The 18,755-nt window shown below is 45.9% G+C and overlaps 1 protein-coding gene across 1 annotated transcript in view; it reads right to left on the bottom strand.

Moving 5' to 3' along the window:
- Positions 1 to 17,410, bottom strand: part of NEK6 (NIMA related kinase 6) — a 64,941-nt gene extending 47,531 nt beyond the window's left edge. Inside the window, exon 1 of the mRNA XM_086475575.1 lies at positions 17,375 to 17,410. The gene's annotated coding sequence lies outside the window, so the exon portion shown is untranslated. The remainder of the gene's footprint in view (positions 1 to 17,374) is intronic.
- Positions 17,411 to 18,755: the final 1,345 nt, after the last annotated feature.

Raw genomic sequence — 18,755 nt, 5'->3', positions numbered from 1 at the left:
CTTTGGCAAAGCAAGCGCAGTAATATATGCTTCCACGCAAAACCTAATTACAGGCTAGGTTAAAAAGCCTACCCCATTCCTTCTGCAGTGCAAGGTGACAGGAAATCCTGAGCATCCCTTGTTTCTCACTCTCCCTTTTTGCTGGTGAAGTGCGTAACCCGTTCATTACAGCAGACTGATTCTGTCTGGCACATGACAAACTTACTTGAACCTAACAATTAAACTTCTGACAGCGTTTCCAAAAGCAGAGAGTATTTACTGTAAATGCTTGACAATTTTCTCCTCTCTGCTCATCTCTCTCAACAGTCACCTTATGATGACTGGAAATTACCATAAGCAAATAGCAGTCTAACATCCAAAAAAACCCTCATGTTAATGTGAAATACACACCTGCCAACACTGAAAAAAACCCATGAATATGAATGTTAAAAGAAACAACATGAGGGATGCCACTGAAATGCGTGAGACAGGAGAGAATGCTGCAAGAGCAGAGTTAAATAATGCAATTCAGTAAAAAATTGTTCAGAAAGAGCTGCCTGCACAGCATACAGCTGGCTGGAGCGCTGCGGTGGCCAGGCTGCCTGCAAGCACCCCCAGCCGCGCCGAGGAAGGACTGTGCGGCTTGTCCTACCAACAGCTCCAGCCAGCAACGAGGGCATTGGAGCAGGAACTGCAAGTGCAGGCTGATACATCACCAGTGAATAGTTTCAAAATTTTTGGCTTAGCATTAAGATGAAACTGTATCTATAGCTATACCCATGCAAATGTAACGCAGCACGAGCGATGTACCCCTGCAAAGCCCAAGAAAACATAAAATATATGGAAGCGTGAACAAACTCTTAAAACCAGTATGTGAAGATCGCTCAGTTACACAACGTTGTTAGATTTGGTAATGCCATCCATGACCAAAGTGCAAATGTATTACCTAATATAACTTTACTCATCCTCATTGACATAAGCTCTAAAGGACAAATGAAAACTGGCAGAAATCAGCTTTCCCAGCCTTTAGTATCAGGGAAGCTTTAAACGGAAGGCCCTGGACCTAGTACCAGCAGTAACAAAAGCATCAGTCACCAAATGCAGTTAAAGACAACAGCTGTGTTTCAAAGTAAAATTTCCTTTATCAGTATTTTTTAAGTACTAAGGATCCCAGCTGTGGTTTTTAACTCACCCTTATTTAAATTTCACTTAAGAGATGGATATTTTTGAAAACTTCCACAAGCATATCCTCAGCCAACCTTAAATAACTCGTATTAATAGAAGTTACAAATATTCCAACTACGGAATTAACCTCACAATAAGAAAATAGAAAAATATATTTATGTATTTATATATTCAAAATTTTACAGGTAGCTGCTGCCCAATCAAAATGCAAAAACCAAGTCAGCCCTCAGTGAAAACTGGACCTGCAATTTATAAACCCCCAAAACCAACGAAGATGTTTGTAACAAACTGACACTGAGCAGAAGAACAGTGTTTTAGTCACACTTTCCATTTTAGGAGCACTGGAATTACCCTGAAAGCAGGTGCAGATGGGTTTGTGTAAAGACTCCGTGCAGACCTTTTGTTAAGACTTTGTGCAAACTAGACTTTCAACAGCCAGAAATGGAGTGCTGGCTTCTCAAAGACCCAAAATCCACTAACTGAGAATGTTTTAGTAAAATGGCTGAAAAGCCCTAGAGCTTTTTCATACTATGTCAACAACTGATATTCATTAGCCAAATGCTGTGACAGACCACTGTTCCATACCTAGAAGCAAAATTACATTAAGTCAACTATTTAAAGCTATTTGGAGCCATCTCACTGCAGATGTCAATAAAACAAATGCTTCCTGCCAATAATTAAGTATCCGTGTCAAACTTCCCACTCTCTTTCAAATCACTCTCTACATCCAGCTCATGTCCATATTCCCACTTTAAGCAAGCAAGATTATAATTTCAAATACTCTGTATTCTAGTTTGGGGACAAAGCTAGTCAAATGACTTGACAACAGCAAGGTCTGACACAGTATTCTCCCCTCCACAGCTGTATTATGCCTGAAGATGCTACTTGAGTTTCTACAACACTTTTGAAAGAACATTTTGTATGCCTGTTACTTTCATCAGTTTTCACCACCAACCAGGAAGGTAGTTAGCTTACTCCTAATTTTGGTTTAAAAAGGTTTAATCCGAGTTAAGTGTTGGGTTGGGTTTTTGTACGTTGTAGTACCAACTCCCTAGAACTTGGTTCCAAATCAAAAGACATAATTGTCTGGAAAGTCTTCTGAACACACTTTACACACTATGGAGCTCGATCCATCCATTACAAGGGATGGTTTCACATGGCTCCTATTAAACAGTCCGAGGATCAGTGCCAAATGTACTTGGTGATTTATAGCTGTGACTAAAGAATCGGTGCGATAAGGTAAATGTTCCTTTTCACCAGCCTAACTGAACTACTCCTACCTCTTACTTCACTGCACAGAATTTCCTAGTGCAACACCACATGTAAATATTTACATACAATGTTTGCGTAAGATGTAGATAAACATCAAATACATACTCACATCCCAAATCGAGGATGGATAGCAGTCAGAGGCATTTAAAGTGACAATAGTTCCTTTGAAGAGAGATAATATTGTAAACACAGCACAGCCACAGCAGGTTGCGTTTTTCCCCAACGAGTCTTCACTTACGTATGTTTCAGATAAAGAAAGAAGCCAACGTACCTGAATTTGTATTCTTCTAGTTGCAATTTTGAGCCTTCCAAAAGTATTCGCTACATTCATTTTTACAACCTTTGAAACACTAGAGATGGACCTCTCAGGCCACTACTGGTGCTAATGAAACACATGTTAAAAATAAACACACACTAAATCTACCTGGAATTCTACTGTATTGCTTATTAAGCACGCAACGACATGCTCACTTTTTAATTTATAATGCAATAAAGCTTTCAAGCCTGAAGCCAAATTATTTAAGAACATTTCTGTTATCCTTCTCAGAATTCATTCATTTCTGATGAAGGAAAGATTAAATATAGGCTGGAAATATATTCCTAACGTATACGTTCACAGAAACTGCCAGACATTTTCACATCATTAAATCATAACTGAAATAAGTAACACCACATACAGCTATGAAACGCGCGCTGTCTGTACCACTAACGTCAACTTCATTATCTCACTGGCTGTTCAGTCTTCCTTCCGCAGCACGGGAACAACCAGCTATGTGCACACAAGTAAGCAAACTCACAGTACTACCAGCGAGCTGACAATCTACATGTGAAATACAAACAGTTTCCACTCTTGATCAACATCTGAAGAGCCCTTGTAAAAAAGAAGAGCCAAAAATCAAGTAGTAGGTAGGGAAGAATGGTTGTTCCCAGCCTATGGTGAAAACATTCCATTTAAGCCAATCCCTAAAACAAGTTTCTACCACAGAATCCAAACTACTCTCACGGCTTGTTCCTATCAAGACACCTTTGGCAACTAGTCATCTCAAACAAGAGCACAAGCTAACAGATTTTCTTAAGCCAGTCAGACAAAAAGGGAAGTAACATCCGAAGAACAAAAGAAATTGTAAATAAGCTCTGCTCCTACAGCCCCAAAACCCAAATGTGGGAACTGCTCAGCCTGGTCTGTTTTCAGAAAGCTCACACACATATGACCTTAAATCCTAACAAAGTTTTCTATAAATACATATATATACATTTGTGATTAGAAACACCACCACTTAGCACTGATAAATAACTTTTAATTAGCACACTCCCAAGCACTTGACAAATATTAGGCAAACCTCACAAAGATACTTCTGAAACACTGCTGTAATTTCTCAAATGCTTAATGAAAGCTTAGGTAGACCAAAGTGTTAGAAGAAGAAAAAAAAAAAAAAAAAAGAGCAAGGCCATGTCAGATGGGCTCAAAATCCATGAAACCTGCTGTAACCACTCTGTTCATGCAGTTCAGAGCCATTAGTCTTTAATAGCCAACATTTCTGTCTCAAATAGAGGGAAAAGGAATGGAGGAAGATATAGATATATATAGATATGGATGTTTGTTCACCCAACTTCAAAACATCAGCGCAACAGCTTGAAGTATTTACATTTCTCATAATCACAAGTAAGAGGAAATGGTGCTGAGAATTATGCAGGCCAGCCAACCTAAAGATTCATATGATTCAAATCCAAAAGCAACTTCAAAGCCACCTCATAAAACCCTATGCAAAACTTCCAGGCAGCCAGATGCCAGCATTGCAGGAAGAGCTTTCACAGCATCCGGACCTTGCAAGGAACAGCCAAACGGAAGCAGAAACTCTTCCCCATGTAAAAAGATTTAACATTTTTCTGCATACACCACCAGCTACATTAGCAATATGTTTGGGTTTTTTCCACCTCAAGAGATGCTAAATAAGACTGTATTATTAATATTGCTGTAAGGTGTCTAATCTATACTAAATAAAATAGTCAGCTTCCCTACACACTCCCGAGTATCTGGAACTAATGGCATCAGTTTTTCAAAAATTCATGCAGCTCTTCAGTTCATACCCACACTTCTACATCACTGTACGAACACATCACCATCTCCTTTCCCATGTGGGCAGAGTTTCATTCCCCAGTGCCTTTCAGATCAAGGCTATAGGGTAAAACAAAAAAGATCTGTTCTTTATAAAGACTGCATAGCTACTTTTATTACTTATTTTGATGACAGACAGGGTTAATGAAGTTCTTGCAGAGAACTCTCCCTTTCCTGGGCTAAATGCCCAAATTCTTTCAGGATTCACAAGACTTGTCTATTTAAATTGGGTCCAATTTTTCTTCCCTACAGAAAGGCCTGCACAGAATGTTCTGAAGAGAAACTGGGAATTAACCTTTCAAGAAAATTATAACTAAGTGTGCAAGCTCTATGTTAGAGACGAACCACATTTCGCACTATATTCTGCCCTCTATGTAACCACTTTCTCCTATTCTAATAAGCTTCAGTGTTGAAGCACAAACTTAATAGTATAAGATTATTAAAAACCATAAGCTTACTCATGCAAACAAAAATCTTCTATCCTGCCCACCCTGCATTCTTTCCCAACCTTCCCCAACTGCCAAGACATCACACTGATCGTAGATTAACAGTGTGCTGTTAGAACAGACATTCACCTCTTTGAGGGAGCTAGAAAAACGAGGCTTTACTTCCCAAGACAACAGCTCCAGTTTCTTGTCCGAGAACTCCGCTGTATGCCACAAGGTGCCTTTCGGACATTCCCAGCTCTACAGCGATACACTGATCAGAGACTGAGCACTTCACTTTGTCCCCATACAGGTACAAGAAAATGGCAAACCCCCCTAAAACTGAGGTCCATCTCACAGCTGTTTTGCAGATACTACACAACCCTTCAAACAATAAAAAAGCACTTGTGTCAGAGAGCGTGAAACCAAAGAATTAACAGACATTTGCAAAGGCCTTTACATTATGTTTCCAAAGGCAGCACCTGTTCTATCTACCACCAGACACCCACAGCCATGATGAGAAGCACGTAGGGTTAAAGTGCTAATGCAATTAGAAGAAACAAAAAAGTCCAGCTGAGGCACAGAATGTAATTTAGCTTTCAGCAATCCATGAACTGAGTAAAATGTAATTTTCCAACCATCTCAAATTACCAGTTTTTAAGAGTAATTATGCAGAACACAGCTGAAAATATCTACCATGGACCAGTTCCTCAGCATTCAAAGACAACTGTTTACCATCAGATACTTACACAAAGGTTTGTTTCAGAAAAGAAACACAAATATTTACAGTATTTCAAAATAAGCTACAATATGGTTAAGTAGCACCAATGCAAGTTACATTGACACCTTATTAATACCCATGAATAACAGACTACTGCTCATCCATAGAAATAATTTCCCAAGTCCAGCAAAATCCACGCACAGCTATCCCCGAGCAGTGAAGCAACACGGCAAAGCAAGCACAACAGCAGACAAATAAAGAGCAGCAACAGGAAAGAATCAAATTGACCTAGTGCAGAACAAACCAGTGTAAAGAGCTAGTAGAAAAATATAAATGAACAGTGATGTCGCCGTTTACTTGGAAATAACAGGAATTGCTGTATTAAGTGTTCAGACTTGACTGGAGTCAAAGATGGGGATAAAAGACACCCACCCGGACTCCGCACTCTACGTTGCTCTAACCCGTAGACAGGATCACAAAATAAACGTGGACCGCCACAGTGATGTCAGCAGGATCCTGCAGGGATTTACAGGTATTTGGAAAGCAAGGGGAGCGTGTGGGCAAGATTTCCGGGAAAACAACAAAGCCGTTTCAGCAGCACACATTCCTGTGAGCGGATAGAGTTCCCACACTACAACCACGAGCTGCACAACTACTTGTTTTAAAAGAGTAAATGTGTGGAAAAGGGGAACACTGGAAGAAAAAGAAGATATTTAAATAAACAGAAAATATTTATTACTGAATTTGCAACATCTACCAGTCAGTTGACAGTCATGGTCTATTTCAGATCAAACCAAGGCAAGAGAGAGGTGAATCAGAAGTCCCAGAAATGTGAACCCTCGGCACAGGGAGGCAGGGGCAGGACTATACCATCCAGTTTTAGAGGTCAAACTCAACATTTAAAACATGGGAGGTGACAAGGAGAGTTGCTTCAGCACAGCAGCTAGTGACTGCAGCTCCGCTGCACGCTGACTCACTCCCTGAAGAGTTTACAGCTTAAACCCAGCCAAAAGCCTACCAGTAAAGTGACAGTGGGTCTATGGAAGAACGTAACTGCCACATGGCCTCAGCAAAATGTACAGCCATGTACTTGTGAGCAGCAGTATTCCATGCTATGGTAACAGCACGAAGGAAAAACTACGGACGACAGCAACTGAACCCACAGGGGAAGCAATGCCGCATATTGGACACAGGAACAAAAGCCACCCTGGTTATTAACTGCCGCCTGATGACTGAAGAGTAGATACAAATTTAAACATAGTCCTGTATAACAAATTAAAGATAATCTCCAGAGGAAAACTGTATTCCCCACATCATCTAGCTGCCTTTGTCAAACTCATTAGTGCCACCTATGTCACCCAAAACAATGAGCAAGCTGGCACTCATCTGTCCCCAGTGTCACACGAACAACGGGAAAGGTAACATGCAACTTCAGCAAAGTCTGATGAGACTTGTGATGAACGATTCATTTCAAACTTCACTTCCTTTGGAGCACCACATGCAAACAGGTTGTTTAAAAACACACACAACACTTTCACCCCCTCCCAGCGCAGGCTTCACTTTCATTTAAGCTTTTCTAGCTGACCAGCTTCCCACGCACCAGCCGGAGGAAAGACACTGTCAGCTTCTCCTGCCAGTCCCATGAACTCTGAAATAAAGCTGACAAAAGGCAGGAGGGCACCTCAGAGCCCCATGCCATGGCCACACTGTGCGGGAGAGAAGACACCAGCACAAAGCTCCCACGCACAGCTGCCCTTAGGCAAGTGTTAAACCAAATACTCCAACAGGTGTGCCGAGATGCGAACAAGGTGACCAGGAGAGGATGGTCCGAGCAGTGCTGAAACACTGTTTTTCATCCCCTTGTTATTGATGGAATGAACGATGCTGAGGCAATAAATATTTGACCTTCCTATTCTGAAAACAAAGTTCTTGTTTCCTTCATTACCCCTTTGACATTTTTCTAATCCGTAACTACACAGCATATTGAGGGGTTTTACGGAAAAAACAAACAAACCAACCCAGAAACACCATAGCATGACATGCTTACAAAACAACCAAGTCCAAACAAATCCTGGCTGAATCTTTGCAAATGACACGCACTTCTTTGAGAGCAACAATCTACATACAGTGTGTTATACCAAAAATGCTACAAGGTCTGTTTGTCCACAAGAATGATTCATGGTTCACCCCTGGGAAGAAAGAAAAGTACAATACAGGCTCCTTCGGGGACTTATTAGATCCTCCAAAAGCCATCATAGATGCCAAAACCTGCTTTTACAGCAGAAGCTTCATCTTAAAAATACACAACAGAAAAGCATAAGAAAAGAAAAGCCAGTAGATCACACTTCAGCAGTCACAGGTAACAAGAGGAAGAGACATCAGCACTAGACTATTTAGCATCTCTGGCCTTATCTATCTTAGGCTTTCCAGAAAATTTCCTACCATTCTGTTTCCCAGAGCCAGTGGCCACAGAAGCAATGATGGGTGCTCCTCAAACCCAGGGTTTTCAAAGTCACCAGGAATTTTCTTGACTACACATACCCTTCTCCCACCCTACAGCTCCAAAAGTAGGCTTAACGACTAAAACGCTACGGCAAGAGGGCACGTCCCTTTGCTACACAAGGATCACCACCATCAGGTAGCTCTGTGGTGGCAAAAGGAGCAAGGGGAAAGGCAACTTCAAGAGGAGAAACTCCAGTGCCAGGAGACACCTTTATTCTCTCTATAGGCCAACTGAAACCCCATAATGGAGTCGCAGCAGGTTTTCACTTTAACATGGACAATTATAGCGAGGACGTGAAATCAAGTCAGCCATCCCTCCCTAGTACAGAGCCAAACCCTCCCCTAGGGAGCTGTGGGCTTACAACACAGCAAGATGTTTGACTGCTAGTTATCAGTTTCATCAATAGACAATCAAAAATATTTAAACACTATTTGCAGCAATTTTGACTTAAGCAGCTGCAACTTGATTAACAGCCTTTACTTCAGAGAGAACTGCTGCAAGTTCCCCCTCTCCGTGCATTAGTGATGAAGCACAAAAGCTAAAATAAGTCATCATAGTCACTTTAAAGCACAAACCAGGGAGACTAAAAGAAATCTCAATAAATAAGTCACAGAGTAAGTTATTGCATACCTTAATATACAAAGAACTAAGAGCAAACACAGGTAAAGAACCGTACCCCACACTGTTTACCCTTGGACGGTAGAGTTCTTAGAACTGACATAATGTTATAAATTGAGTAATTGACCCACGAGGAAGTAAGGAGCTCAAGAGAGTTAAAAATTACCCTATAAATACCATAAAGATTAACAGATTTGTAATACCCACCCAAGAAGCGCTTACTCTAAGTAGAATGATTATGAAAACACAGCAAGAATATTTACTACATAGTACCGAGTTCAGTATATACAGACTGCCACAAAAGGCAGCGCTGGTTCTTAATATAGTGACAGCTGAAAGTCACCACTTAGGTTTCCCAACTGATTAAAGGGTAGCACAGACACACACAGTTATGACTTACTTGCTTCTCTGGAATACATTCATATATTTTTAAAAACCTTTTCAATGTTGTTTGGGGTTTTTTGGTTCCAGTTTAACATTTTTGAGACTTATGTTTTGCACAACTCTGACAGAAGAGCTAATAAAATATTGACAGCATAAAAAGAATGAAAGCAAAACTTCCATGAGTGAAAGAGGAGGGAATTTTTGTGTCCATGTTTGTTCATATCGACTCTACCCTGAGTCCCTATACTTGGAGGAAAGGAACCTTAAAATATCTACAGCTTTTTCCCCCACCCCCTCACTGTAATGACATACATACGCCCCAAGAACCAGAACCCACCACAAACTCTCCAAGACAGGCTTGACATTGAGTGTTCCTATGTAAGAAATAAAAAGTTCCAACAAGGAGAAAGCCAACTCCTTCTCAGGACGGCAGAGACAAGTGTCCACAAGGTTAAGAACAGGACAGAGACTTGAACTGAAACCCCTGAACGGAATTGTATTGAATGTACTCTGAAGCTGCGACCCATCCTGCGGGTCAACGTTCCCCAATTATTGCATCATCTGCAGCAATTTTCATCTCCAACTCGACAGTTTAAAAATCACTAGGTTGAGAGAAAAGTTACTCTCCCAAGTACAAGAGAGCAGCTGGCTCTAAGGAAAGCAGGAAAATTGGAACTTATACTATCCTGCGCCACTTGAGCCAGGAGACAGCGGCTGCCTCGGAAGCCAGCACGACCGAGCAGCGAGTACAGACACAACAGCTCGGGCTGCGCTACCTCCCAGCACTTCGGGTCTCAGAGGGAGCAATCCCAACTATCCAGCACCCGTTCTTCCTGTCAGCGTGGACTTAAAGCTCCACTTCACGCACGCCATGAGTTTTCAACAGGCTGGTGGATATTTCCCACTTCGTAGCAAGTGGGCTTCCCGAATACCGAATGACAAAAGTAACTGGAGAACAGTATCTGTCACTGAGCTCTGCAAAATGAAAGACTTGCAAATCCTCCCCAGGGTGTGGAGCGACACCTGCTCCGTCAGCAGGCTGGCCTGGGCGTGCAGTCGCGGCCCTTATCAGTTCGGTTTTTGACCCCTGAAATACCAGTGCACTAGGTGAGGCGACCGCGACTCACTTGGATACAGCGCATGGAGAGGCAGGACGGCAAAAGCGTCCCCAGACAGACGGCATAGCCAGTCCCGGGGAATCCCACCTACATCAAATATCAAAGGATGTTTTGGGCACAAAAGGTGGGATGCTGCGCTGAAAGGAGACACTGAGACCTCCTCAGGAAGGTCCCTCAGCTGTCTCCTGGCGGTGCCGAAATGCCTATCTGGGGACGCACCAGCCAGCCTGTTGACAGCCATTCATTTTGTAAATAGCTGTGGCAGCGCGAGACATTATCACCCCCCTCCTCAAAGGGGAATCTCTGCCTTTTTCTCTAGCATTGCCACACTCAGGTTTATTACCCTTGATGCCCCAGTTAGGTTGGTTTAAGCTCACCAAACTAGCATTGCCTGAAATGTGCCAGGGAGCACTCCCACACGTCATTCCACCACCAGCAACGCGAGATCGGGAGCCATCTCTTCCCCCCAACCAGAAGGCTCCTTTCCAAAAGGGGTTCCTGGAACAGCCTCAGCAGCATCTCCACGCTTGGAAAAACAACATTTCAACACAATTTCTTACTGATGTTACACAAACAATCCATCCACTCAAGTAATTAAAAAAAGAAAAAGCACATTACCCATTATATGGAGATAAATCAGTCCAGAGGTGCAGCCACATTTTTAAAGACACGGAGAACTGAAACGTGCACAGACCACTGCACCTGCCAGCTCCCCACAGAGAAATCAGAATAGCTTCAGAATGAGAACTGCTTGAAATTACCACACAAACCAGTCAATACTTTGGTAAAACGATAACATCAACCGCCTTCCTAAAAAGCAAATGCATTGATCTGCCAGCGTTGGTGCCCAAGGTCTGTCTAAAGGCAAGGGATGGCTTGGCACCTTGATTCATCCTGTGAAGCAGATACAAAGGTTGGGGTCCAGAACTGGAGACCAAAGTTACTCAAAGCAAATAAACACAAAAACTTTAAGAAGTGCCTAGGGGTTGTAATAGGCCAGGGAAAAAAAAAAAAAAAAGACAGCAAGGAAACAACTGTAAGGGCAAAAGCTTTATGCCAGCAGCAGCAACTTTTTAATTTAAAAAGAACAATCTTACCATCTACCATCTTCTGCATTTTGTGATCAGACATGTCCTAACTATTTTAATAAGTTTTATAATTGCTGTGGTGTACTAGCTCATAGAACAATAAAGCAGCATATCCGATTTACAATCTGAAACTAAATTCATGTAGTTCTGTGCACAAACCACATTTCTGCCATCTTGAGACCTTAGCAGAAAACACTCAACTAACAAAAATCATTACGCCTTTCACACCTGCTCTTTTTCAGATTCCATTGCACTTGGACCCTATTAAAAATACGGATTTGCTATGTGCTTCCCTGACAGCTTCTAATCCATCTGATTCTGCTGTGTAAAACACAGGACAGGAACAGGACAGACAATACCACCTTGCCTTACTGAAATACAGCAGACTCTAAAGAAGTAATTCATAAACCACCTGCAAGTTGCGGGGTTTTTTTTTGAGGTATAATAAATAATGCATTCTGACTGTTAAACAAGCATTTATGAGGTTTCAAGAATGCTTTGGAGTACGGAATTCCTAGAGTCTCACTCACTTACGCCACTTGGTTTCAAATAGATAAGAGTCTGCTGTCGGTTCACTTAAACGTGTAACAGGAAACTCGAATTTGACTAAAAGGTTGTATTACATTACTACTGGTTCTATACGGAAACCTTTTTAGAAGTAAGACGCGAAGGGGAAGTTTTTTTCCTCTCCCATCTGTGACAGACAGCTGTTCACTGCCTGGAATCTATGCTAGCAGACACTTAAAAGTATCACCAAGCTGGAGTAAACACTTCAGAAATTCAATTTCTTTAATTGCACTGACACCGTAAAATGATTTGCAATTTATCGCACTACACCATGTCATAAGCCGTATCCTACAACTAAACATTGGATGCTAAAAAAAGTTTTTTTTTCAGAAATATTTTAAAACTTTAAAAAACAATCCAAGAGACTTCTCACACTTGTACAGCCATGGCGCGTACAGCAAATCCAGATGTTTAAATACTTCGCACAGGTTAGAACTTGAAGTAATCTTGATCCAATCCAATATGCATATAAAAAATATGCCAAGATAGAAAAACACCTATCTACTCATAAAAAGATCTGACAGCTTTACAGACTTCCGCACTCGAACCACTATTGAAAATAACTCTCAATGGTTTTCTGGTTTTAAACAAAATTTACCTTACAAGCTCTAGATCTGCCCACTTTGTCACACACTTCCACAGGACTTTGGTTCTCCCTGTCCTACATTTCAGCCAACTGAAGACAGCAGCTTCCAATCTGGCTTTAAAAACAAACGCACACACCTCCACACACACCCCCCCACACCTGCAGGAAAACTTTAAACAAGTATTTTATACAGCTTAATTTTCTGTGTCATCTAGACACACGGCAGCAATTTCAACCTGCTAAAAAACCAACGCTATGATTTTAAAGTTAGTCTTAAACGTAGATTTTTGCATGCAAATTTTCTGGCTTCTGTTTTTTTCTGCAAAAAGAAGAATATTGTCTGGGACAACACGACCTCTCAGTATGAACATATTCTTCTAATTCCTAGATACTATTTTTCCCCCCCTCCTTTTAACTTCAGATACACAGCTCCACAGTGAAACAGGGAATTCAGAAGTGGAAGAGACCTGTTAGACCACATCACACCCCACGTGCTCTGCAGTTGACAGACTACTGCTCCCTGGGAAGCATCAGGCCAGAAGGGCCCAGCCTGCTTCCCCCAGTGCACATCCCAGTCCCTCCGCTGCAGAGTCCTTTGATCCTTCGGTGGGTCAGTTCCCCTCTGGACACAGCCAGAGAAAACACAAATCACCCTTTCAGCAGCCACACAGACTGAAGTGGTTCAACTCTCTTATTTAATCAAACTTTTTTTGGTGTTTCTCCCTCCTTGTATTTTGGTTCCTTAGTTTTACACCGGTTTACTCAGCTGAGCCAACTCACCAACACTGGGAGTGCCAGCCCGGGCACAGGGGAACAGACAACGCAAGGGAAACTGTCCAGTTTGGTAGCACCAAGCTGTCCGACGTTAGCTCAGGCACCTAGGGACTGCGGCACGCTGAGACAAAACAAATCTTCCCGATTCTGTTATCCTCAGCTTTCAGATAAACCGCACTGATCTTCTCGGGTGCTTAGAGATCTACTGATGAAAAAGCACCAGGAACCTGCTGAGTAAATGCATGTGCTGATACCACAAGCTTTACAAAGGGAAGGGTGAGGATCATAAACAAAGAGTTAACGCGACGCAGTAACAGAAGAAACTATTTTCAAAGGTTCTCTCTTTAACAGGACAAAGTGTTAATTCTGTCCATTTGAGACAATGTTTAACTTCCACATGATTTTACACTGGGAAAGGCCATTTTGTTCGGTCCACAGAGCGTGGCGCAGACACATGCGAGCTTCCTCTGCTGCCATGACTGTCCGGTAGCCAGTAGCACGAGTGCGTCACTGTTTTCTTGCCCACAGCCACATTTTCAGGGTTTTCCGTGATGAGTGGTACCAAGGCAATTATTTCAACTGCATGAATATTCAGTGTTTGCTTCCAATATTGCAAGAATGTTTTTCCTGCATCTTGCATTTATACTGGACACAAAGACACACACCACATAATTTCCTACAAACAACCTGGTCAAGCACCTGGATGTACACGGAGTTAGTCACCATCGTATGTCCCAGAAAAGGTAAAACAGGCTGGTTAAGTGAGTTTACAAGACAAATGCAGGGGCGTGTGTCACAGGTAGAATGGGTATTCATGCCTTCCTCAGTCACAACTGTGTGCTCAAACCACACAGGACATCATGGCCACCATCCATCTAGATGGAGAGTGTTGAACTGCAATTAAAAACAAGTTCACTCAATGGTAAAGATGAGCCCAACTCCTAAAATGAGGTTCGATTAATTTATTTTTCTCATTTGCTGGAGAGTACCGTGAACAACCTCTTCTACAACAAGAGCATCTAAGAAAAGCAAATTAGAATGAAAAAACCTAAAACACAAGTTGGGATATTAAACTCATTTTCTGTAAGGACTGTATCCCAACTAGGCCTTCATTTAGGACAGAGCAGAAGTCAAGACCCACAGGTCATACTAATGCCCACTTTCATCACTTCATTTTTAAAATCTCCCTCTAGTACTTCCTCTGCTCCTCCAGCAACATATGGTCAATTTTCTTGCTTTGAATTCAGAACAAATAAATTTGATTTCAGCCTGCCCCACCTGGCTGCTCCAGTTCACACTCTCTAGCCTGCACTGCCATGTTGTTTGTTGTGGAGACATTTTTCATAGCCTTGAGGTTAAATATATTCGACACCACATAAAGTAGGAAAAAATGTTGAAGTGCAGCCACCAATTTGTCTTCTCACCCATAAAGTGTGTTCTGAAGGTGCGCAGGCGGTGGGCTTGTGTTTGTTTGGTTTTTTTCATTTTGCAGCTAAGAAAGCAGAGGTAGAGCAGGAGAAAAACCCACACAGGTATGTCTGGCTCCTATCCCCATACAAGAAACCCACCTAATTTTACTCTGAGTAAACAATCATTAATAGACCATTCAGTAAAAAAAAAAAACAACCTCTTAAAAGCCAAGAAAGAGGCCTTCAGACCAACAGGAGGTCCAAATAAAGCCTAAAAGCATACTGTAAGATACATCTCAGAATCTCCCACTATTTTCTCCAGCACGGCCTCAATTGTTATGAGAAATGAGAAAAGCCTGTGTAGGCTCAGTATTTAAGTACTACATATTGACATAAAACTTTTCAGGCAGGATCATAAAAGGCAAGAACTACTCAAAAAAAAAAATAATCTGTTTCCCAGTGTGGGCTTGGAGTCAAATTATTCACCTTCACCTGCTTTTCTCCCAACAAAATGAAGACTGAAGAATTTGAAAAGGTGTATTGAAATTTGTATTCAAATTAGGTGTCCGTCCTCTCTTGTAAAACATGTACTTATTAAGAAACAGAATTCCAGAAGATACAGGGAAAACCAAAACAAGCAGCAGTGTTTTATGGATCACAGGTGTTAAGAATCCACAAGGTTGATTCCATTCTGACAATTCCTTTGGGGTGACAGCACTCACTCACACTCTGCCTAGAAATCTCACTTCCCACAGAAGATGCTCTTTTTCCACCCTAATAACAGTTCCTCCCAGCCCCCGTTTGTTTCAGATCCCTAAGGCACGGAGCCATAGGAAACAGGGGCAGCAACGCTCTTATCTAAAAGAAGCTACTTCCCCCCCCCCCTTTTTTTTTTCTGTTGTTGCTTAAAAGAATATGACTGTCACAAAGAATGTCGACAGGAAAAAAATAACAGTGGAAAGAGTTTGACTCAATGTCAAGAGATGTCTCAAAATGTAAAAACTGCCGAAACGCTGCAGAAGTTAAACGGTTGCTTACAGTGATTCACAAAATTGAACTTTGAAAGGAGACGCAGAAATGACAGCCAGACAGTCACAATGTGTCAGGAACTTGCATCACTGGACTTTTAATTGCTACAATATTTCCTATCAAACCACTTATACTGCAATAATGCCACCGGCAATCACCATTGGCAGAAACACTCCGTGCGTGCGAACAGACAGACAAACAGATGGAGCTCAGAAACCCACCACTATTCCAAACAAGCACAAATCCCACTTTGGAGGAAATAACATGTTGAGAGGAGAAAAAAAAAAAAAAAAAGCGCTATTTCATAGTTCAGCTCTCACATGTGCTCATCCCTAAAGCGCTGGCTTTCTGAGCTCCTGCCTGCTGAGGCAGCCCGCCGAGCGCAGCCCGAGCGCAGGTTCCCTCCCGCCCGGGAGGGGCCGAGGGGAACGCCAGGAGCCCGCCAGGGAGAAGCGCTGGGGAGGGTCTCGGGCCAGCGCCCGGGGCTCCCGGACACCCCGGGGTTCCGCCCCCGGGAGCTCCCGGAGCCCCAAAGAGAGGGGACAAACCACCCGCGGGCGCACACCGGGCTCCCTTGGAGGGGCTGCCGATGGGTCCCGCTCCGCCGGGGCACGCGCGCTTGGCTGCGCTGCTGCTTTTAACGGGGAAAACAAACAAAAAACCAACTCCCCCAAACCGCTCTGCAGTGACACCAAACCACGCAAATATCCGCGTCTTGAGAATAGTTTTAACTTCGCTCAAACCTTCGCGCTACCGGACAACGCCTCCCCGGCGGGGGCCGACGACGACCCGCCACCCCTCGCCGTCCCGGTGACATTCCCACTCCCGTCCCGCTCCCGCCCGGGCACGTGTCGGCCCCGGGGCCGGGGGCGCGGCAGCTCCGGCAAGACCGAAGGCCACGAGGCGCCACGGCCCGGCCCCCGCCGCTGCCCGCACGCCCCTCGGCGGCCCCGGCACCGCGGCCGGCCGCCCGCCCGCCACCCCGCTCCCCACCCCGCTCCCCACCCCGCTCCCCCTCGCTCGACCCGCGGCCCGGGCCGGCCGGGGCTGCCCGGGGATGGCGGTGGGGCGGCAGCACGGCCGGAGGGGCCCGCGGCGGGCACACCCCCGGCGCGGCAGAGCGCGGCGCGGCCCGTCCGCGGCCCTCGGCGGCGGCGGGGCCCTGTCGTGCTCACCTGCGGCCGGCGAGGCGGCGGAGAAGCGCCGGTGCCCGTCCCGGAGGTGGGGCGCTGGGAGGCGGGGGGAGGGGAGGGTGGAGGAGGAGGAGGCGGTGTGCGGGGAGCGGCGGAGGGGGGTGAGGGGGGGGGTGGGGGGGTGCGTGCGTTCAGGCGGCCGCGGCCCCCGCGGCGATCGAGCGAGCGAACGGCGCCGCGTCCCGCAGACAACTTCGCCGCGCGCGCGCCCGCCGCCCGCGCACGCGCCGCCGCTCACTCACTCGCTCGCTCGCGCGCGCCCCGCCGGCTGCCACGCAGGCCGGGCGGGCCGGGAGCGCGCGGGCGGTGCTCGTGTCGGCCGGGGGGGGGGACGGGCGGGGGGCGCCGCGCGGCGCTCTGCCCACCTGCCGCCCGCCCGGCGCGGCCCGGCGCGGCGCGGCGCGTACCTGGGCCCGTCCCGCTCCTCCGCGGCGGGGGGTGGGTTTTTTTTTTTCTCCACGTCCCGCGGTGCGTCAGCGCCGAAACCCGGCGGCCGCTGCGGAGGAGCGCGTGAGCGGAGCCCTCCCACCGCCGCCGCGGCCTTTCCTCCCCCGGAAAACGACGGTTTCCCCGCGCGCCGGGCGTCGGAAGAAAAGCCCGCGGTTCCCCCCGCCCTTCCCCCCCCCCCCCCCCCCACCGCCCGCCCTGAAAACCGACCCGGCGCCTGCTGGCGGGGTTTCCCGTTTTTGGCTGCAGACCGGCGATCCCGGGGTTAGCTCCTTCCGCCGCCGAGCGGTCGCCCCACGGGCCGCCGCCTCCGCCGCGATCGTGGCGTCGGTGCTTTTGCAGCGGGGCGGGTTGGGGGACGCTCAGCTCGGGGCTCGGGGCCGGCGCGGCCGGTACAGCCGGTGCCTTTCGCGGCCGCGGGCCCGAAGCGGGGCGCATCGGCGGTGCTGCAGGCGCCGGGGGCTGCGCGGGTCCGGCTCTGCGGTGGGTTCGGGCGGAAAATCTGCGGTTCACAAACCGCCGTGTTTTGCAGAGGAAGACGAATGTTAGTGCTCGGTGTGTTTAAGCTGAATTCGAACTTGAAATTCAACAGGATTTTTCACAAGCGGACAAAAACCTGAAAGTGAACTTCACAATAAATAAAAACGAAAGTAGCAAGTCTCATCTCCTCGTCTGCACCCGGCGAGAGGCGCACGGCAGCAGCCTCTCTGGTGAGAAGTGCAACTGCTCGTGGTTTGGCACCTTCGGGGCTCCAAGGCCTAGCTCCATCAGAAGGTGTTTGCTGGTGCGACTGGGGAAGTCCTCGTGCAGTCCCAGCAGAAAGCGCTAATGCCAGCATGACTTTGAGCAGTTCAGCAAAGGAAACAAGCTGGGCGAGCAAAACCGCCTTTTGCTGGTAAAATGTCATTTTGACTTAGCCCTTTGCCACTCAAAAATAATACCTTTTTTTTTTAAGCAATCCCCTAAGCAAGACTGGTTGAACTGCTGTCAGCAGTTGCTGTGGAGCCGGTTGCAGCTGCCGCCGCAGCTGGGAGGGGACAGGCAGGTAGCGGGAGGGAGTTCACCTCCGGTAGGACGAACAGGGGGCACCCGGAACGGAACCGCGCACGCCCCGGTCTTTGGGACGCGGCTGGTTTCACCCTGTCTGTCCCGGGCCTTGTCCTTGACGTGTTTCCAGATTCCTTCAGGTGTCCTGCTGCCACGCTTGGCTCTAGAGAGGGCAGCCGGCCGCCACGACGCCCTTCCCAGCAGCACCGAGAGTTTGTTACTGACGCCGCCGGGAGCAGCGGGGAAAGGGCCCGGTGCCCTGCATTCACAAACACACACCTCCCGGGGAAATGC

This window comes from Leptosomus discolor, chromosome 19 (genome assembly GCF_034619465.1).
Source record: "Leptosomus discolor isolate bLepDis1 chromosome 19, bLepDis1.hap2, whole genome shotgun sequence".
Classification (NCBI taxonomy): Eukaryota; Metazoa; Chordata; class Aves; order Leptosomiformes; family Leptosomidae; genus Leptosomus; species Leptosomus discolor.
This window is presented reverse-complemented; position numbering and strand designations above follow the sequence as displayed.